Source organism: Protopterus annectens, chromosome 11.part0 (genome assembly GCF_019279795.1).
Source record: "Protopterus annectens isolate FY-2018-M chromosome 11.part0, PAN1.0, whole genome shotgun sequence".
Lineage (NCBI taxonomy): Eukaryota > Metazoa > Chordata > Ceratodontiformes > Protopteridae > Protopterus > Protopterus annectens.
In genome coordinates this window covers 1072110550-1072133462 of record NC_056745.1, presented here as the reverse complement: position 1 = coordinate 1072133462, position 22913 = coordinate 1072110550, and the positions used below count along the sequence as shown (strand labels likewise).

General features: G+C 40.7%; 1 protein-coding gene across 11 annotated transcripts in view; it reads right to left on the bottom strand.

The window, feature by feature from the left end:
- The window catches only part of MGAT4C (MGAT4 family member C), a 3121932-nt gene that overhangs the window by 1287825 nt on the left and 1811194 nt on the right, over positions 1-22913 (bottom strand). The window lies entirely within an intron of this gene.

The following is a 22913-nucleotide window of genomic DNA, read 5'->3' as shown; positions in this document are numbered from 1 at the left end:
GTGATTATGACCAGGCAAGTCTTAACTGCCCTCTAGAAGCCCAAAAAATACACCATCCCCCACTCTGGAATTATAGATAAGCTCACTAAACTAGGTATAAATCCCTATGTCACAAGATGGGTTGCAAACTGGCTCACGGACAGAACCCACACTGTGAAAGTAGCGGATTCCAAATCTGACTTCAGACCAGTGACAAGTTGAGTACCACAGGGTTCAGTCCTGGGTCCTCTCCTGTTTGGTATCTACTTCTCTGACGTGCAGGCTAACACAGAAGGTCTTTGGCTAACAAAGTTTGCAGATGACTGCAAACTAGGAGCCATAATCAAAACTCCTAACGATGTGGACAAACTACAAAAGGGCCTCACTGAGATAGTTCCTGAAGTAGTTTCCTGTGATTATGACCAGGCAAGTCTTAACTGCCCTCTAGAAGCCCAAAAAATACACCATCCCCCACTCTGGAATTATAGATAAGCTCACTAAACTAGGTATAAATCCCTATGTCACAAGATGGGTTGCAAACTGGCTCACGGACAGAACCCACACTGTGAAAGTAGCGGATTCCAAATCTGACTTCAGACCAGTGACAAGTTGAGTACCACAGGGTTCAGTCCTGGGTCCTCTCCTGTTTGGTATCTACTTCTCTGATGTGCAGGCTAACACAGAAGGTCTTTGGCTAACAAAGTTTGCAGATGACTGCAAACTAGGAACCATAATCAAAACTCCTAACGATGTGGACAAACTACAAAAGGGCCTCACTGAGACAGATACCTGGTGTCAAAGCCATGGCCTGAAGCTCAATGCCAGAAAGTGTATTGTCATCCCCTTTGGTAAAAACTCTGCACCCATGAACTACCACATAGCTGGTAGTCTACTTAATGCTGAAAATGTGATAAGAGACATTAGGACACAGGTGGACAGTAGTCTCTTCTTCTATAATCACATCACCACAGTGGTCAGGAAATCCTTCTACGTGGCTCATCTCATTCTCATTCAGAAAAAAAGAGGTCATTGTTCCCCTCTACTCATCACTCATTAGACCCATTATATAGTACAACGCCCCTCTTGGTATGTACCTCACAAGACATCTACAACAACTAGAAAGACCACAGAAATACCTCACAAAGAGGATTACTGGCCTCAAACAGATGCCCTACGCAGACCGTCTCAAAAAACTACAGCTTTACTCCATCGCATATCGCCTACTCAGGGGCGATCTCTGCCTAACATACAAAGCTATGTCAAACCCAGAGCTGTTGGACATGCTCCACTTAAAGAAATCCCAATCCGTCAAAGCTATATGCTCTAGGGACCTAAACCTTGTCACCACAATAAACAGAACATGCTGGAGGGATAGATTCCTGTCCCAGAGACTTCCCATACTCTGGAACAGACTACCTATGTCAAACAGAGCTCCTCATTAGCACTCTTCAAGAAAAATCTTGATGATTGGATGGGAAATGGGAAATTCATCCCAGGGATCACTTCTGTGGCTCTGTTTGACAGGGGCACAGGAAAATAATTTTCTTGGGTGGCGAAAGCCAGGGTACATTTTTTGGCTAGGCTTATATAGGCCCTAGGGCCAATAGCCTAGTACCTACCTATGAACCTATGAATCCATGGGCTCCAATAATTCAGTTGGGTTGTATAATATAGCAATAACCCACGCCTGGGTGTGGGTAATGCTAAATTTACCCACGGTTGGCGTGGTTTGGTCCCGAGGGCGAAGCCCGGAGATGTCCGTTGCTTATTTTAAAGCTGTCTCGCTATGTTAAACCCATTTAACATAGCGAGACAGTGTTTTAAAAAAACGTGTTATACTAATGGAAAAAAGTCCGGGCGACCGGACCTTTTTCCATTAGTATAACTCGATTTACAACGGGCACGCTGGCCAATTAGCGTGCACGATTTTCGGCGGTCATGGTATAATAAACAGTGCTAAACTCACTGTGTCTGAATCTTTTCTAAACCTCTTTAACTTGTCATCAAACCCAGAGACATATCAATCTGGAGCTCCCATTAACTTAAAAAAAAAAACTCTACAGACCAGAGGGGCCAAAATATAGCTCTTCTTTTTTCTTGATAAACTGTATCATGCACACAGAGTCATTTCTGAATGCCAATAATTCACTTCATGAAGACTGATCAGCAACTGTTGACCACAGCCCCTAACACTTTACATCCAGGGCAGCTGCCTCCTTTGCCCCACCTTAGCTATGCCTCTGTATAAATATATATATGCTTGTCTATATATACTTTAATATACTATATAATTATAATAATATAATTAATTTCATTTTAATTTAATTAAATTTAATTAGCACTGTATTAGATCAACAAGATAGAGAAAGACAGTTAAGTGGTTTCATTTCTTGATCTGATTTTAAATTCATTTTAATAGTCTGTGTCTGCTTTAGCTAAGGTTTTTAAGCCTATATTAGCGATTCCAGTACATTGTTGCACTATATTTTTGCTGTTTTAAGGGGTCAAACTGTTGTTACCAAGCCCTGGTTTTATTACTGTGTACTGAGTGTACGTCAGGTTAGTTTAGGGCTTGTCTTTGCATTGGGGCAGTTCCAGGCCAGTCAGCTTAGATCTAAGGGTCTGTGAATTCCAAACCTGCCATTTGTTGTGAGTTTTAAAATTACTATTTATTATCAAAAATGTATTACTTTAAATCCATCAAATCACGCGTGCACTCAAGTCCTTGAAAAGGTACCAGTATGACTCTGCCATAGCTCATGCCAACAATGACTTGAGGTGTACCTACCTGAGTTATATGAAGACAGACATGATGGAGCTCTCACACTGTGTCTAAGGCAGGTATGAGCCAAGCAGTGAGCAGCATTCTATCTTCTCCAAGGATGATGCCATGATATGAGCAAAAAATAATTGAGTTTGATGTCTTTCAAGGGCGGTCTAATATTTGTCAGCCTGGGAGGATATGATTGATAGACCATGCTGTTTTGCCAGGGATGGTCTGCCTCTATCCCTTCTAAGGTTTTGATTATTGGAAAAAACATTGTCTGCACCATAGTGCTTTTTTTTAGGCAATGCCAACCTGATAAACCTACCAATATAACAAAACAAACAAAGGAAAATATAAAGGTGTTACTGATCAATGTTAGGAGCCTGAACAAGAAAAGTACAGTTGTGTACACTTACCATAAATGTAGATGTTCAAGTGTATTTATTGTTGCAGTCATCACATTTGGGTTATCTGCCTGCAGGTAGCCCTCAGCTGGCCTGAATACCAGGATACTTGGGATTTCTGTGTCGGATGCTGTCTCTTCTTCCATGATGTCAGGTATCAGGGGTATAAAACATGCAGCCAATGCCATCACATCAGTTTTTTCTTGCCCCAGATGTCAGGTATCCCCAAAATAGGAAGCAATTACATGGTATGTAATACTCCCAGCAAAAAAACAAATATCAATGATATAAGATATGTCAGACAAACAAGATAAGATAGAAATCAAGAGAAGTCATGGGGCTGGAGGGAGGGTAACCAGGACTGCAACAGTGAATACACTCGAACATCTACATTTATGGTAAGTGTACACAACTGTACTAAGTTCTTCATGTTTCACTGTTGCAGTCATCACATTTGGGTTGATTCCCAAAGCTAATGAAGGGTGGAGGTAGTTATGAAGCATTAGGGCTGGCAATCAGGCCCTGTAAGACTGCTGTGACAAATCCAGCTATGGATTTAGAAAATATCGGTAAATGGTAGTGCTTGGTGAAAGTGTGTAAAAAGCTCCAGGTTGCAGCTTCTAGGATGTCCCTCGTAGGGACTCCCCTGAGAAATGCTGTAGAGGTAGAAGTAGCCCTAACGGAATGAGTTCTGATCCCCTGTAGGGTGAGTTTCCTATGGTGCTTGTAGCAGAAATGGATGCAGTGTGCTATCCATTTAGAAATGGTTTGCTTTGAAATGGCCTTGCCCTCTGCCCCTTTAGCAAAGCTGACTAGCAGCTGGTCATATTTTCTGAGAGGCTTAGTCCTGTCCAGATAGAACTTAAGCTGCTTGTGCACGTCCAGGGAATGCAGGATCCTTTCCCCTTTATTCTGAGGATTAGGAAAAAAGGTTGGCAAATTAATGGACTGGTTTAAAGCTACACTAGATACCACTTTGGCATAAAAGATGGGTTAGTCCTGAGGGAAACCATGTCTGCATGGAAGACAATGAAGGGTTCCACTGCCATAAGGACCTGCAATTCAGAAACTTGTCTTGCTGAAGTGATGGCTAGAAGTAAAGCTGATTTCCATGAGAGAAATTTTAACTCTGCTGTGGCTGCAGGTTCAAAGGGCGGAAGTGTGAGCTTTTCTAATACAAAGTTAAGGTCCTAGGCTGGAGTGGGAGCTCTTCTGGGGGGTCTTAAATGTTTCACTCCTCTCAGGAACTGTTTTACTAGAGGATGAGAGAAGAGGGGTGGTTCGGTATTATAATGAGCTGAGATGGCAGAGGCATGGATCTTAATTGAAGAGAAGGATAGGCATTTGTGGAGCATTTCTGTTAAGAAATCTAGTATATGAGGTAAGCTGGGCACAGTTGTGCCCATTCCATGAGACTGGCTCCAGGAACAATGTCTTTTCCATTTTTCTGAATAGGATTTTCTAGTAATAGGCCTCCTTGCCTCAAAAATGACATCCAGCACCTGCTTACTGAGGTTTGTTGGTGTTGAATTTAGGGGATTAGCCAGGCTGCAAGGTTCAAGGTTTGTAGCTGAGGGTGCAGAATCTGGCCCACCTGCTGGGACAGCAGGGAAGTAGTCTGAGGCAGGTTCCATGGTTGTAGCACTGTCATATTGCGCAAAAGAGGGTACCAATGCTAGTGTGGCCAGTCTGGTGCAATCAAGATTGTCCTTGGCTTGTCCTGTTTGATTTTTAGTAGAACCTTCAAGAGGAGTGGCAGAGGGGGAAAGACATAGACTGAGAGGCTTTCCCAGGTGAAGGACAGGGCATCCACTTTCCAAGCTTGGCTGTGGGGAGTTCTGGTGCAAATTTTGCTCAATTGATAGTTCTGTGGGGAAGCAAAATGGTCCAGCTCTGGTGTCCCCCACCTGTTCCTCAAAAGCTTGAATATTTTGGGTTCCAGTTTCCACTCGTGTGGATCCATGAGATTTCTGCTTAAGTCATCTGCCAGTGAATTTAATTTTCCTGGCAGGAATTGAGCTTGTAAGTGTACTTGGTTGCTCAAGGCTGTGTTCCACAGAGCCATGGCTAGTCTGCACGGTGGACCGGAATGGGTCCCCCCCCTGCTTGTTTATATACCACATAATTGTGGTGTTCTCTGTCTTTACCAATAGTTGTCCTGGAAGAATAAGGCCCTTAAAGGCTGTCAGAGCATTCTGCACAGCTAACATTTCTTTTTGATTGATATGCAGGTGCATTTGCTTTGTGTTCCATTTGCCCTGAATGCACTGCCCTGCCATGTAAGCCCCCCATGCATAGTCTGATGCGTCTGTTGTTAGGGTTTGGGAGGCAGGAGGTAGAATGAAAGGGGGTCCCTTGTTGTGGTTGCAGACCTCTGCCCACCAAAGGAACTCTGTCCTTAGGCAAGGAATGATAGGAATCATTGTTTCCAGGTCCTGAGAATGTTGACACCAGAAACTTTTTAGGTACCATTGACGTTTCCTCATATGCAGTCTTGCATATGGAATTAGTAGAATGCAAGAGGCCATGAACCCTAGGGCTTGCAGATAGCTGGGTTTTGGTGGCCAGTAGATTGAAATAGTATGTCAAATAAATTTGTTTCTCTGGAGTGAGGAATGCCATCTGGGAAGTTGTGTTCAAGCTTGCTCCCAGGAGTAAAACCTGCTGGGTGGGTACCATTTGTGATTTCTTTTCGTTTATGGTGTACCCCAGTGAAGTGAGAAGTCTCTTTACAAATGCCAGGTGCTGAAGTAGCAATTCGTGACTGTCCGCCTGAATCAGGCAATCGTCCAAGTATGGATAAATATGAATTACTCTCTGCCTGCAATATGCAATGGCTGGAGCTAGGCACTTTGTGAATACCCTGGGCACAGTAGATAAGCCAAAGGGAAATGCAGAGGACTGATAGTGCATAAAGCCTGCTCTGAAGCGTAGGCATTTCCTGTGAGATTCCCTTATGGGGATGTGCAGATAAGGTTCTTTTAAATCTAGGGTTGCTAGCCAGGAGCCCTTGGCTTGCATAGGAAGCAGCTGTTGGAGAGTTAACATTTTGAATTTTGGAACCACTAAAAAAGTGTTGAGAATAGACAGATCCAGGATAGGACGCCAAAAGTTTTCTTTTCTGCGGACCAGAAACATTCTGTAGTAAAAAACCTTGTCCCCTTTGTTCTGCTGGGACAGGTTAAATAGCCTTGATACTGAGAAGAGAAACTACTTGCTTTTGGGCCTCTGCCCACTAGTTTGATAGGAGGTCTGGCCTTCTGCTTATGGATGGGAGTGAGTGGAACTGGAATATGTATCCCTGGGAAACAATGTTTAAGCCTCATTTATCTTGGGTAATGTATTGCCAATCTTTGGCATGCAGTGCAAGTTTTCCTCCTAAAGGTGCAAGTACTTGGGCAAGGCTTGGAAGAGTTAGGAATAAGTCATTGTGCATTTTTACCAAAGGACAGAGGCTTACTACTCCCTGTTTTGGCATGGGAGCACTCCATTGCTTAGATCTGTGCATAGCCTGAGACTGAAGTCTTGGTGGTCTGCTGCCCCTGGGTTTGGACTGAGAAGGCCTGGAAGGGACTGGAAAAGACCAGTTTTTTGAAGACCAATGCCTACTGAATCTAGGTGGCTGTATTTGTAAGAAATACTTAACAGTTTGCATAGATTTAGCTTTCTCCTCCATTCTTTTGAGGACTTCTTCTGCTTTATTACCAAATAGATGCCCTTGATTTAATGGTGCATCCAGCAATTTTGCTTAGACATGATCTGGCAAGTTTTGTTACTTAAGCCAAGCATGTCTTCTAAGAACAGACCCAGTGACAGCAACCCTGCAAGATGCTTCTAAAGCATCAAACCTATATTGCAAAGTATATTTTCCAACTTGGTTAGCAGAATGCATTAACTCTTGTAAATCTTTGTGTTCTGCACAATCAGGAATCAACAACATTTTTTGTTTAATTAGCTCTATAATATGCTGCTGAGACTTTAACATATGAAACTGGCAATTTAAAGCCCTAATGGCAAGTGTAGCAGAGGTGCATAACTTTTTTCCCTGTCTAATGCCCTGGAATCCCTGTCCGAAGGGGTAGGATTTCTGGCAGTTGTAGCCTTAATGTCTTTAGATCTCTGGGGAAATGGTCTCTGGATCTGCAGTAGGATTCCTAAAAATAAATTTGTGGGAGTCAAGTACTCTATAGTACTTGTCAGGTTTCCTGGGAGCTGGAGGTAAGGTATCAGGGGTAAGGCTGGATTCCAGGAAGACATCATCTACAATTTTCAGAACAGGAGGGATAGCTAGAGGCCTGTGCTGAGGCAAGCTTAAAATTCCCTGAGTCTCTTTTTGGACTGGGAGTAGTCCTGGCTCTCCCAGTGGAAATGTTCTCTAAGGGTGTGCAGGGTTTCACCAAAGGAAAAATCTTCTGGTGGGGAAGCAGAGGGAATAGAATCCTTTGCATCAGAATCCTCATAGGTAGATAACGGTATAACCTGGAAATCAGAAGGATCACAGTAATCAGATTCCTGATCAGAAGAATCAAAAGGAAAGTCAGTTCTGGGTCTTTTTGAGGGAGAAGGCTGACATCCCATAATTAAAGTAATGAGGTCCTCAGCCATTCTAATCATTTGTTTTTGTGGCATGTGGGCCTTAGAATGCGCTTTTGTCATCGGTTTACTAGGTGTAGTGCGAGCTTTAGGCCTGAGAAATTCGATATTTTTGGTTTGAAAGGAAGCCGTTGTTTAATATGAAGATTGGAAGGCCTGGAAACACCCTCAGAAGCTGGTGCCTACACAGCCACTCCAGATCCATCCAAGGTAGAGACATACGCAGGTTCCAAAGTCGAAAAAGCATCTTGTGACATACTGGACTCCGAATGGGTCTCAGTAGAGGCCTGCGAATCTGTAGAAGTTGGTATCAGGGGCTACGAAAGCACCTCACTGAGTACCAGCAGACTGGCAACTAGCTTAACGGTAGCATTGTCGTCAGCCTTGGACCTATGGGGTCTGTCTCTGCCTTTATCCTTTCTTTTTTTAGGAAGATTGGTAGTCGGATGGCTTACCAAAGACATTTCGGAGTATGGAGATCGAGAGCGAAAGAATTTAGCTACAAAAATAGCCTAACGACGAATAGTTCTGGCATTGAACAAGGCACAAAACCGACAGCGAGGGACGTCGTGGTCTGGGCCTAAACAGGTGACGCAGTAAGAATGAAAATCTCTGTGAGGTATTTGCTTTCCACAGGCAAGACAATTATTATTTTTTTCTGACATCAGTTAGAGCAAGAAAAAAAGATCCCCAATAGGGTACTTATCTTTTAGAAGACTTCAGGTTCGAAAAACAAAAATTTCAGGAGTCGGACGACCGACACTTGCGAACTGCTTCTGCTTCAGGCACCGCATGGCAAGAAAGAATGATGTAATGGCATCGGCTGCATGTTTCATACCCCTGACAACCTGACATCATGGAAGAAGCGACATCATCAGACGCAAAAATCCCAAGACTCTGGTATTCAGGCTGGCTGAGGGCTACCTGCAGGCAGATAACCCAAATGTGATGACTGCAACAGTGAAACAAGAACATCTTCACTCTTTACAAGCCCTTCTCATCTTGGAAGACATTGACATCTGAGAAGTGACTGAGACATGGTTTAAATTAACAGAGAGCAGTCCTGTTGTACAGGGCTATAATGCCTTCCACAGATTTAGACCAGCTAGTGCACTGGAGGGGGAAAAAGATGCAGGTGTATCAGTGTACATTCAGAAGAGCCTCATATCAAGACTCGTAAAGCAGCAAAAAGCACTTGAGCTTCTTCATGTTCAAATAACCATCAGAAAGGTCCGGTACCATACACTAATTAGCTATATAACACCCTCTATAACAAAAGTAAGCCACAATGCCTATCTACAAGAATTATAATCACTCAATATTAATCCCAATACCATTTTCCTACATGATCTAAACTATCCAACTATAGACTGGTAACCTACACCACCACCAGTAATGCATAAGAACAGTCACTCCTTGACTTTTTCAGTATAAATGCTCTGGAATAATTAGTCAGAGTACTCACTATGGGGAATAACATCTTATCCTTACCAATATGGAAGCATCTTTCACCATCCTTGGCGTATCTTCATCACTTGTTAGGTATGACCATAAAACAGTATCCTTCAAAATAAAAGTGAAACCTGGAGCCCTTCCACCCATGGTACCCTTAGAAATTTCTTTAAGACAAACTACCTACTGCTAAATGATACATTGGCAAGCTTCAAATTCCCACTAACCCAGTTAACTCCACTGAATATGCAGAAATGTACATCACCACACTATACCAGCATGTAAACAGCTGCATAGATGCATCTGTACCCCGTAGGAACAAGTACAAGGCAAACCCCACAAACAAACCCACATGGTGGAACCCTAATAACAACAAGCTTTATAATAAAAGGAAAATAATTCTGACCAAAAATAAGAAGAGCAATTCCTAGAATGTTAGAGTCCTTGCCACTGATATAAAACAACTCTGGAGCTTAATAAAATCCAGCGATGCCAAGTTTGAGGCTAGAATAGCTACCCAAGCCAAAGACAATCACAAGGCATTTTTTATTTATGTTCATAATCTTAAAAGCACAATGCAGCAATGCTCTGAGCTGATTGTGAATGATGTTACCTATACTGAGGTTGGAAGATATAGTGACCCTACTGGCTGATAAATTTAGCTCTAACTTTACCCCTCTCTCCCCTCTGTTTGTCCCTAAAGATAATCTTGAAATCGGTCCACTTCCAGTTATCACACAAGGCCTAGCTAAAAATTCTGCATTAAAAGGTCCTGACAATATCCCTGGATGCAGCTTAAACAGCATGAAGCACGATTTAGCCAAACCCCTAACAACCTTATTCAGTCTCAGCATCCATACAGGTTTTGTACCAAGCAAATGGAGAAGAGGGAACTACTACATTGACACCACACCCTCAAGAGTTGACCTAGTTATTTGGGATTTGGGAACTTATGTGGAGAGTGACCTACATTTTGACCAATGTGTGTCTATTGTTGTAAGAAGTCCTTCTATATTGCACAGCATATTAATACATGGATTGTGTCTTGATCTAGGGATGTTATTGTCTACCTTTGCTCAGCCCTCATTAGGCCAGTCATTGAATATAATGGCGTCTGTGGCATGGATCTGTCTAGAAACATGCAACAGCTGGAATGCCAACAGAGATGCCTTACTGAAAGAATACAAGCTCTGCATGATATGTCCTACATGCACCAACCCAAAGTCCTGTCACTATACTCGGTACCCTACAGACTACTAAGAGGTAACCTGTGTCTGGCATACAAGACATCCTCTCACGAATTACTGATGGATTCACATCAGCATGTCAAATGACATCAGAAATTCTCAGTCTAGGGACCTAAGCCTTTTCTGCAACACTAACAGAATGGTTTGGAGGGACAGATATATTTTGCAGTGGATACTGCTGCTGTGGAACAGACTCCCACTCTACATAAGACAAAGTTCATCCCTGTTCATTTTCAAGCGCAACTTCGATCTGTGGATGAGAAACAGAAATTTACCCTAGGACTTCTCCCTGTATATCTATGGTATGATCCCGTTTATTCTCATTAGGGATAATACAGAATTATCGACCATTGGACGGGTAAGGCCAGTATATAACCAAATGGGATAGGTTATTTTGAGGACAAAACGGGAAAATGACTAGTCTTATATATATATATATATAATATATATATATATATATTTGTGACAGTCCATTGAGGTGCTGGTGCTGCGGTAGCGTTGTCGCCTCACAGGAAGACATTGTCCGGTTCGATTCTTCGATTCTCAGCAAAAGCGTCTTCTGTGTAGAGACATGCGTGAATGGGCGTACCTTCGTGGAAGGTTGTGCATCAGGGCTGGCAACTCGGCACATAAAAATCTACTGCCAATCATTAGCAGACCGGAGTTCCGCTGTGGCGACCCCTAACCGGGAAAAGCCTTAAGACACAACATTTGTGACAGTCCATTGACACATCCCAAAACTGAATCCCATTTCATCACAGCTAAATGTTAAAACGCAAATCACTGCCTACAAAAAAAAAAACATCTTTTTTATGGGAGGGCAAACCCTCTGCAACCCCTGCACCCCCCACACCCTCTGTTTATGTACATGCTATTTTCTAGCCTGCTTGTTTTACTTCAGTCCTAGTTCATTTACATGTGCATATGTATGTGCATGCTATCTTCTAGCCTGCTTGTTTTGCTTCAGTTCTATTTCATTTACATGTGCATAGGTATGTACATGCCATCTTCTAACCTGCTTGTTTTATTTCGGTCCTAGTTCATTTACATGTGCATAGGTATGTGCATGCTATCTTCTAACCTGCTTGTTTTACATCGGTTCTAGTTCATTCACATGTGCATAGGTATGTACATGCCATCTTCTAACCTACTTGTTTTACTTCAGTCCTAATTCATTTACAGGTGCATAGGCATTTTTGTGCCATCTTCCCACCTGTGTGTTTTACTTCAGTCCAAGTTCATTCACATGTGCATAGGCATGTATGTGCTGTCTTTTAACCTGCTTGTTTTACTTCAGTCCTAGTTCACTTACATGTGCATAGGCATGTACATGCTATCATCTTACCTGCTTGTTTTACTTCGGTCCTAGCTCATTCATATGTGCATAGGTATATAAGAGCTATCTTCTAACCTTCTTTTTTACTTCATACACACATACACACATACCAACAAACACTCACACACACACACACACACACACACACACACACACACACACACACACACACACACACACGCACACACAGACACACACACACACTCACACTCACACACACACACACATACACACACACATACACACACATACACATGCACACATACACATACACACATACACACATACACACATACACACACTGCACTACAACAGGGGAAGGACAAACTTTCCAAACCCTGCTGTAATACAGTCTTACTCAATAGCTGGCGCAGCTGATTCATAGACTGTTACTAGGCTAACAACCAAGGGGAGCCTTTCTAAGCCTAACTATGTTTTACCAAAAGAATAATGATGTCCTGCTCCCAAATAGAACATTAAGGGCCAGGTGTTTATAAGCTACCTCTGTCCATAAGGGACATGGGTGCCAGGCCTGGTGTAATTTCCCATTCCTCACTCACCTGTCTAGGTTGTGCTTAAATTGGGTAATAGACTAGACTTATCACAATAAGATTTCTGGACTAAGCATTTCTTTAACAGATGGGCTTTTACAGATCTGTTGTTGTTAGCACTTGGAACCAACAAACTACTGCTGATTGGTAATGTACTTCTGGTTTGTCTCAAAAGAAGTCTCTGGGAAGGTGAACCAATATGTTTATCACAAGGAACATTTCTGAGATTCAAGGATACAGAAAAAACATCACTATTGTCTTGTTTTGACTTCTCTAGGGATTGTTTTGCACTTTGAACTGCATGTTCTGCCAAACCATTTGACTGTGAGTACTCAGGACTACTTGTAACATGAGTAAAGTTCCACTATTCAGCAAATCTTTTGAATTGCTGACTTGTAAACTGTGTGCCATTGTCAGAAATAACTTTGTGTGCACTACCATGGACTGCAAAATGATGCTTCGTCTTAGTAATGACAGTACTGGATGCTAGGTTAGGAAGCAGGTCAATCTCAAACCAGTCAGAATAAGAGTCTACTAACACCAAGTAATGCTGACCATTCCCTTCGAAAATGTCAGTGGCTACTGTCAACCAAGGTAATTCAGGAATCTGGTTTAGCTGAAGTGGTTCCTTCTGTTGATGTGGCTTTGTACTATTACATACAGCACAAGAAGAAAGTACTCTCTCAATGTCTTATGACATAGAAGGCCAAAACTCTTGTCCTCCCGTCCTCCTTTTAGTGGAGTTGGTTCCTGGGTGGCCACACTGCAAGATAACAATGCACTCTTGTTGCAAAGACATTGGAACAATAACTTTTGAACCTTTCATAACAATACCATTGTCAGACAAAATCTCATCTCTGTAAGGAAAATAAGGTTGCACTTTTTGAGGTAAACTAGATTGCTTTGACAGTCATCCTCGATTGATAAAGTGGTTGAGCTTCTGTAAAACAGGATCTGAGACTGTATGATTTCTAAGCTCATCAAGACATGTGGAAGAAAAATCTCTCACTTCCATGAATTCAAAATGCTTTTGTGGTATTTCTGGATGATCTGGATAATGTATCAGCAAGATAACGAAGTTTGCCTTTTGTGTAGACAAAATTGAAATTGTACTTCTGCAATCTCAACATCATACATTCCAATCAGGCTGAAGCTGAATGTATAGGCTTTCTTGAAATAGTGACTAGAGGTTGGTGGTTTATTTCGATCTGGATAGGTCTACCATAAATATAATCATGGAACTTTGAACATGCAAACACAATTGCTAAGAGGTCTTTCTCTATCTGAGCATACTGCATTTCAGTTTGGGTTAGTGATCTGGACACATAGGCAACAGGTTCACCCTCTTGAAGAATGACTGCACCAAGACCAAATTTTGAAGCATCCCAGGAAAGACTAACTGGTTTGTGAACATCATAGTATATAAGAGTTGGTGGACTGGCAGTTCTTCATTTCCGGACATCAAATGCTCTTTGGTGTTGTTCCAGCCATGACCAGGATACACTCTTTACATGTCAGCTTTCTACGTGGTGCTGCTAGTTGGCTTAAGTCTGAAATAAACTTGCCTAGGTAGTTAACTATGCCAAGAAGCCATTGGAGGGCTTGAACATTGTCTGGAGCTGGCATCTCAAGAATAGTTATTTGCTTGGAAGGGGCTGGTTGGAAGCCTGAACTAGTAAATAAATGACCAACATAAGTGACTTCTCATAATCTGAGCTTGCATTTCTGAGGATTCAGCTTAAGATTCACTTGATGAGCTCTTTCCAGAACGTTCTTGAGGTTTCTGTCATGCACAGCTTCACCATTACCTCCTCCTAGAATATCATCTACTATAATAGCACCTTGGAACTTGCTAGAAAGCTACGGGGTTTCCCAGTGAGTGCTGCAGGGTTTACAGTTGCAGCCATGTGCTTTGGCCTGTGTCGTTTAACCATGTGCTGCATGCTATCAACATGAGCTTTAGAAGTTACTGAAAGCATGCATCTCTCATTTATAAGCATATTTGTGTGCCTTTCTGTAAGGTCATATAGTTGACAAATCTCAATGGCCTTATTTAAAGTTAAATCACTGTCACAAAGCAAAATCTTTCTCACAGCATCATCTTTAATACCACCCACGTCTGTCTTTTATAAACTCATCCCTTAAATCACCAAATCTGCATGTTTTACTTTGTTTCTCAAGTCTGTTATATATGCTGCAAAAGTTTCACCAAGCTTTTGATCACTTGTGTAAAATAAGTGCCTTTCCATGGTAAAATTTGTTTAGGGGTTACACATTTCTCTAAATTTACATTATAAGCAGTCAGAGTCCTTCCTTGACTCAGCTGGTACAACTATATGACAGTTTTCTCCCTCTCCTGCAAAGACAGCAGGTGCATACACAAATGAATGCTCCCTTTCTATTGCTTCCGAACCAGCTAAATTAAGCCAAATAAATACCTTTGTACGGTCATCTTTACAGAAAATGCAGCCCGTATGAAAATATTGTAGTCTTGCTCAGACACTCTCCAGTTCTCTGCAATATTAGTATCAAACATAAGTGGAGTTAGTGTATGAAATCCATTTGCTAAGCCAACAAAGTATGGCCCTTGTAATTATGTACGAACAAGCATACACTGCCAGCTTGCAATAACATTCAAATGCACAAGAAACACTTTAAAATACTGTACTTTGTGAAATAAGCTCTGAAATGACTGTATTTCATGAAATACCTGCACTGTAATATTACACAAACATGTGAACACTTGATACACTTCAGACAACCTGAATAGCTTTCATTAATGCAAAAAAGTAGTGCTTAGCGAAAAAAATGCGGTTGTTTCCCTTATTTTATTCATTTAATGCCATTCAGACTTTATTTCAAACATTTTCTGTAGTTATTTTGAATATTTATGTTAATATATCATAATATCAAACATTTCTGTTACTTAGAAATTCATTTAGAGCATTCTGAATGCCTCCTTTCATATTTTGCAAATACGAAATAACTTGAGCAAGTTTTAATAGATGATGAACAGGTGGGGTAGTTCATTTATATGCTTTATTACAAAGAAACACATCAGGATGGATAGCAACATTACAAAATATAAACAAACTGTTTAACTGACAGACTACACAGACATACATGCTTACAACTCAACAGCTTACTACAAAATGGCAGTCAGGCTCGCACATTTTCAGTATTTATACTCTTGTACAAGCCCCTAGAAAGCTTCTTAAAGCTATAAACACACATTGATCTACACCTTCTTTTAACAAATCCAAACTGTGATGAGTCTAGTGTTTGCAGGTTACCTATGTCCTCATTTATCATGTCCACGATTATCCTCTCCATGGCTTGGACCTCCTTTGTGCAGGCGAATAACTGTAGTCATCTTCCATTCCTTGGAATCCAGCTTAAAAGTGATTCAAGTGGACCAGAGAGCTCATGTTTCATGCTATTTCATAAACATCCAGGGATGTTATCGGGGCACGTCGATGCACTGATTTTGACCTTGGAAAGTGCATTAATGACCTGTTCTCTAGTAATGGTTGGGGGGAGGGTTGTGTTATGTGGCATTTCCTTTGGACTGTCTGGGAGATTGGGAGAGAAATTTAAGTTGAATCTGTAAAAAAGTTGGCAATGGCCTCTGGTTCAGTGTGGATGATTTTTGATCAGCTGTTTCACTACTTATTCAGAACAAACCGATGAAATATTGGCATGCCATCATGTATATATATATATATATGCATTTTTTTCTTGTTCTGCCAAGGACAAAGAAGGCCTCAGATCCTTGTCATCAAATCATCTGACTTTGCAGACAGTGTTGCTTTCAACTTCTCAAAGCTAAGGGCATATCTGCTGGGAAGGCCATTCACAGGATTTGTTTTTTAAACTCTGAATACAATTTGTACAACCATGAAATACCCCTCTGTTGTAGCAGTCATGACAAATTCTGGGTCTGGTGGGACAAGAAGACCTTTACCTGTAATACAAGAAAAGTGATTCTTGATGGCACTGGTAGTTGTCCCTTCAAAATCAAATAAAATATAGAAGAGGGGCTTTTGGGCAAATGTCTCATCAACAAAGTTTAATGTGAGGAAACTCTGTTATTTTCAGTGGATAAAATCAAAGACTGCCACGCTAAATGGGATTTCCAGGCTTAAAAACTTGACTGCTACAATCAGCATGCCTGTATGTGTTTGTTTTATTTATTTAATCTTTGTTAAATGAGTAAGTGAACCAGTCTGGAGATCCTTTTCAGCCACTAAACAGGCAAATAGGAAGCAGACAATTTCAACAAAACAGATTATATATATGAAGCATACAATGTGAGGTACAGTACAAACTGAAAAACAGAATTATGTCTGTATTACATTATTACAGTGAAATTTAGGTTGTAAAATAAACTTTGAAAAAACATTAAGTACAGCGATGCACTAGAGAAAAAGAGAAGAAAATACTTTAATACAAATATTACTATGTGGATATATATGACTTGCTTAGATGCTAAAGTATAAATAAGCAATCTGCCCAGGTAATAGCAAAGTTGGTTGTTAAAGCAGTGTGTAATACAATCTGCAACAATGGAAGCAAAGTTAGAAAGGTGGTGAGTAGTTGGAAAACAATCACTAAAACTGGACCATCCCACTCTATTATAAAATCAGCAGCAAAGTACTTTGGTGAAATGAACAACAAATGTATAACAGAAATCACTGATTTTAATGCAGCTTTGGATTTTTCTGTCTAACAAGTGCAACTGCTCCAGTCAGACCACCTCTACAGCAAAGTAATTGAAATCACTGCCTGTAAATCAGCTATGGAACTTGATTCAGATCTTCTTTCAAACTAAATTTTCATGTCAATGGGAGTTTGTGGTTGAGTTAAGACACCAGTACCTTTTTCTAGTATCCATTGTCCACTGGTAATGAATGTGTCCCTCCACAAAAAATACATAGTAAAGAGAACCACCTGCAGATGTACAAGATGTACTCTACAGTTTACACACTGCCGATGCTTTTGACCAGCAGTACAATACTCTAAGGGCCAATTTGTCAGAAACAGTGGCAAAAGTCACATTGTGTGTGTGTGTGTGTGTGTGTGTGTGTGTGTGTGTGTGTGTGTGTGTGTGTGTGTGTGTGTGTGTGAGTACATATATATATTTCTCTCTCTCTCTCTCTCTATATATATATATATATATATATATATATATATATATATATATATCCAGATCTACAATTTTATTAAGCTTATTCTGTAACAAAATATTCTGCTGGGGGTTAAAACTGGAGATAAAAAGAACAGAGACCAGATAAATTGCAAGAAAATGTTAAAAATCCTGTTATCAAATCATTATCACTCATCAGCTCTTGGACTACCTCTTCATTAAAGTGTCCAGTGATTAGTAAACTGCCAACTCAAAGTGCTCACAGACCCCTGCTGTCAGAGCCAAAAGAGCTTCTTGGTAAAATGAGATCAGTGATGCCTTTTTTCGTATCTTTTCAGCACAAAAAAAAAAAAAAAAGAACAATAAATAAACAAATAACTCATAAAACTCTAAGAGCTGGTTTGGCATCTGTTGTAGATTTTATGTGAGAAACACAAAAAATCTATACTGATAACAGTCCTTCCCAGCCGTTACATGAGGGATATATCATGGTCGATCGACCCACTACAGAAAATGAGGCAGTATAGAATGTTGATATCTATAGTGTTACACCTGAAGTGACGCTGAGCACTTGTGCAGATTTACACCACTGCAGATGATTTAATGTGATCAGCAAGCTGAGGAGATACATGATCAGCAAACAATAGCTAACAGTTTTTACAAAGTGTTGCCCAGGTCTTCATAGCATTCTGCGCTTATGAACTCTGCTAGTCAGGGCTCTGCTAGTCAAGACTTCTAACTTAGTTCACATAATCTGTGTACAATGCCTGAGGCTCTGGGTTCAGCAAATGGATGTCTTGTGATACTGCAGGACAGCTTGAAGAATAATGTTCAAAGGACTGTTTACACCTCTTCAGTTCAACATCTGCTTCAATAAACTGACTGTTTATATATCTGGTATCTTAGCTCCTAGGAACTGCAATGACTGATATAACTCTGTGAATGAAGTAACTGTTATTCTGCTATTTTGTGCATGAATGCATGCCTTCACTTACTGCATGTACCCCGAACAGACCATGTCACTATGAACATACTGACAACAGTGCAGTACGCCTGCATTTTGTAAGCATAAGCTCCCAATATAAGTTATCTAATTTATCTGTGTGGTATATCCATGTTATGTAGCTGCTTTGATCCTATGTCAGCATGACTATCTGATGCAATTCCAGTTTACAGAGCAGAAACTGCATGCTCGTTTTACTGGAGCTACAGCTTGCATACACTTTCTATGTATTTTAGTTCACACCTGTGCAGTATAGTTGCAATTTGTGTGACTGAACTACAAATGTATGATCGCTTAACAAACTTGCAGTTTTTATCTGCAATTTAGGGATGGTACTGTCCTCTTCTAAAAGCCAGCATGAAACGCATAACATCCTATCCTCTCTGTAGACCCTACTTGTTATAACATTAAAGAAAAAATAGTTCACAGTAACACCTGCATCATGACAGGAGACTCTTGCACTAAAGTATGTTCTTGGTCCAATTCTGCTCTTGACATGACCATGGTAGCATACAGTGTTTTGGTAAACAGCCATAATCATAAATTATGTATCAGGATTCTGAGTTTATTTCACCATCAGACTGGACAATTAAAGGATCTTACTGCATATTAGCAGGTATTTCAGTTACCACTTAGGTAATTGCCCTAATGTAATTTAGGCTTATTTTATTTTATTTTTAATGGAGATTTTCCATTATCTGTTCAAAATATTGCCAGGGAATTTCATCCTGTTATCACTGCCAATTGGGCTTTTTAGCGAGATGACATAATGGGGATCATGAGTCTCAAATCCATATCTCATTTAAAGCCCACTGCTTCCCTATAGTTTTTCCTCAATTGCTGCAGAATGCCAGTTTTCATAAACTGCAAATGCAATGCATGGAATGTTTCTTTATAAGATTCCTTTTAGTGACATTACATCTATTACACAAACTGCAATGATAAGCATGTGTAAGTGTGTGTGTGTGTGTGTGTGTGTGTGTGTGTGTGTGTGTGTGTGTGTGTGAGCCGTTTTTTTCTCCTTTGTACTATTCATGCATGATTTTTGTTTTTTTTTTAACTGCTGCAACAAAACTCCAGAAAACAATAACATGAAAAGACAGGATAAAGAATGCAAAGGAATGTACAGTAGTGTAAGTAAACGTACCATAACAAAGCTGTTTGATGAATGATCAGTGCTGCAGTAGCCTTAACTATATAGATTTTAGCCTACCAAGTAAAAGCTGGCCAGCTTCCAAAGCTTCAGGGCACCTTCCATGCACCCAAACTGTCTAGCAGCTCAAGTTGAAAGCCATGTTTGGGCACCTAACCCTTCAGACCTTTCCTGCTGACATAGAAAAAAAGAGGGGGGTGAGCCCTGTAAGAACAATGCTAGGAAGAGCAAAAAATAAATAACCACACCCTGGCATAAACAACACAGCAAAAAACAAGGTGAATGAATGGGAGGGAGCGGCTACTGCAGCAGTGATCAAATGAACATCTATTGTTATGGTAAGTTTAGGTGCACAACTGTAATAGGTTCATCATATTGATCTTCAGAAGTACCTTGGATATTAGTAGAAAGGGTGGAAAATTATGCAGGAATGTTCCTGTCAAAGGAGAAGAAAAGAAAAGGCATCTGGCTTCCAGGCCTTCTTACATGGAGTCTTGGAGCAGAATCTTGCTAGATGATTGTTCATTGAGGATGATTGTTCAGAGAGGAGGCAAAGAGGTCTACTTGAGGGACTCCCCAAAAATGGATCAAATCTTGAAGACCCCATGATCTAGTTTCCATTCGTGAGGGTCTGCCTTTGTCTTGATCAGTTTGTATACTAGACAATTTTGTTCTGATAGAATGTAGGAGGCCTGCAAAGTGAGACTGTACTGTAAAGCCATATCCAAAGTTAATATAGATAGTCTTCAGGAAGGTACAACCTAGTATCTCCTTTCGTGTTGATGTACCACATGTCTGTGGTATTGTATGTAACAACTTGAAGAGGTCCCAGGGACTAAAGATGATTCAGAAAGTTGAGTGCCTTGATGAGGGCAAGCATTTTTTTATATTTATGAACTTGTGTCTCTCATCAGTGCCCTACCCACCTTACACTCTTATCCCTTTTGAAACTGTTACCCAAGCAAAGTCTGAGATGCCTGTGTTGACTAACTGCTTTGGAACAGGGAGATAGAAGGGGAGACCCGGACTTAGGGATATCTCTTGTTTCCACTGAGGGATTTACCGTCTGACAAAGCCTAGCACTGGGATCTGAAAAGACAAGGGGTGTTGGTGTTGGGACCAAAGAGACTTTAGATATCACTATATCTTTCTCTTGTGGAGTCTTGTCAGGGATATCATGAGAATCATTGAAGCCAAGAGACCCAAAATCCTGAGGTATTCCCTCACAGTGACCCTGGCACTAAAAACATCCTTGAATTTAAAAAAAAAAAAAACCTTTCCTAGCCTATGAAGGGGAATTGGTTATATCAGTCCTTGGGACAGCATGTGATGAAGGACAGGTGCAAACAATAGAGTCTGGTTTATTAGAGGATGAAGTATTACCCACTGAAAAAGAGACATTTCCTCCCACTGCCATCTGTAACTTTGATGAATGATATTCAGAACCCATTTGTCTGAAACTAACTGTTGTCAAAGTGAAAAGTAGAGATTCAGACTTTCTGGAAGAAAAACAGGGTTACCAGGGTGGGAGAATGAACAAAGTCTCTTAAATAGTCATTCTGACTTATTGGACTGTCCTTGGTTTTGGTTGTTTCCAGAATTCTTCTTGGACCCCCTTGCCATTTCTTCTTAAACATCTGTTTACCTGAATGTCGTTGAGACTACTTATTTTGCTTTTTTTATTTAAATTTGATGAAGAGTTAGTGAATCCCTTGGAAAACGTTGGAAAGGGGGCCAAAAACTCTTAATTTTATGTCACCTTACTACTTTTATCAAACATTTTTATCACCTCTGCAGCAGACGTACCAAAAACTAAGTCTCTAGCCAAAGGAGAATTTAAAATCTCATTTTCCACACCATCTGCAAGGCTCTGACAATGCAGTCATACATAGTTCATCAAAACAGCACCAGTGGCCATAGCCCTGGAAGAAATATTAACAAAGTCATACACACACACTGTATACAATGAGTAGTAGTAGCAGAAAAAAATTAATTATTTAAAGCAGATTTTTTTCTCTCAAACGAAATTGTAGATTAAACATTCCTCAGGCTTTCACAATTAGTCAGAACAAATCTTAACAGATGAACCTGACCATTCAAAATTCTCAATATCAAACCTGCAGAAGCATACCCTTTTCCCCCATACTTATCAGTAATCTTCCCATCCTTATCACAAAGGGTAGGATTGGAATTAACTAAGTGTTTACTAGCAGTAGAATTAACTAAACTTTGCCTGCTAGGTCAGATTTGAGAAGAGTATACAAAAACTTTAAAAGAAAGAGTAACTTTATACATCCTGTCTTTTTATGTGCAGCTAGCTGACCATCAGGAAAATTACAAGCAGAGACACTCACAACTTGCAAAGCTGACAGAACTGGTGGAAGAGGTGAAGGTTCTGGAAATTCTTTCTGAAACAGCTCAGTATCTTCTGAGGGACTGAGAAACTTCAGTATTTTCCCATGGAAAGCACTGGTTCTTCCTCAAAATAGTTTGAGAGAAAGAGAACCTCAGCAGGGAGATTCAGAAATTGAGCTCTGAGTCTGTATCAGAAATCTGAGGAAAAACCCTGTTTCTGTCCCTTCATTCTCCTGCCCAGATTCAGAATACTGGCACTCTTCAGTAAAAGAGGTTTCAGTCTTTCTTTTACCAGAAACTATTTTATAAGAAGGTTTAATAGCCTGAATTAAACGCTGAGCCAGACTCAGTAAACTACTCCTGTCTATGGAATTTTGAGGAGGGGCAGACACGTTTAGGTTTCTATTTCTTTTTGACACAATAAATAGGGCCAACAGTTTTATTAATGGCAGCAAGAGCAGCTTCCCAATGTATGGACACAACATTCTAACAAAATAGGGAAGTCTTCCCTGTTCCCTCTCCCAGGACCAACAACAGTGGCTTTCCCTTGCCTGCTAAGGAGATCCCAGCAGCTGTGGAGGACGTGGCTAACCCCCGGACCATAGTGGCTGTAAGTACTAATCTAGAGGGAGCTGGGGTAAAAGATGAGTGGTCTGATGTACAACTAATGGCCACAGCAGAGTTACCCACCTACAGCAGAGGCAAATTGCCAACCTGCTGTGGTGACAAAGGCTGTTTGCTTAACATTCTCTTTTTGTGGCTGCAGGATTGAACCAACAAATTGTTCCATGGTCAAACAGAAAATATAGACTCTTTCCAGAGCAAAACAAGCAGCCAGTGCTAGTAAAAACTAAAAGTGTTTACAACTCCCTTTTTTTCACAGACAAATACAGTAAAAATAATTTTAAATAACTTTCCCAGCCCCAC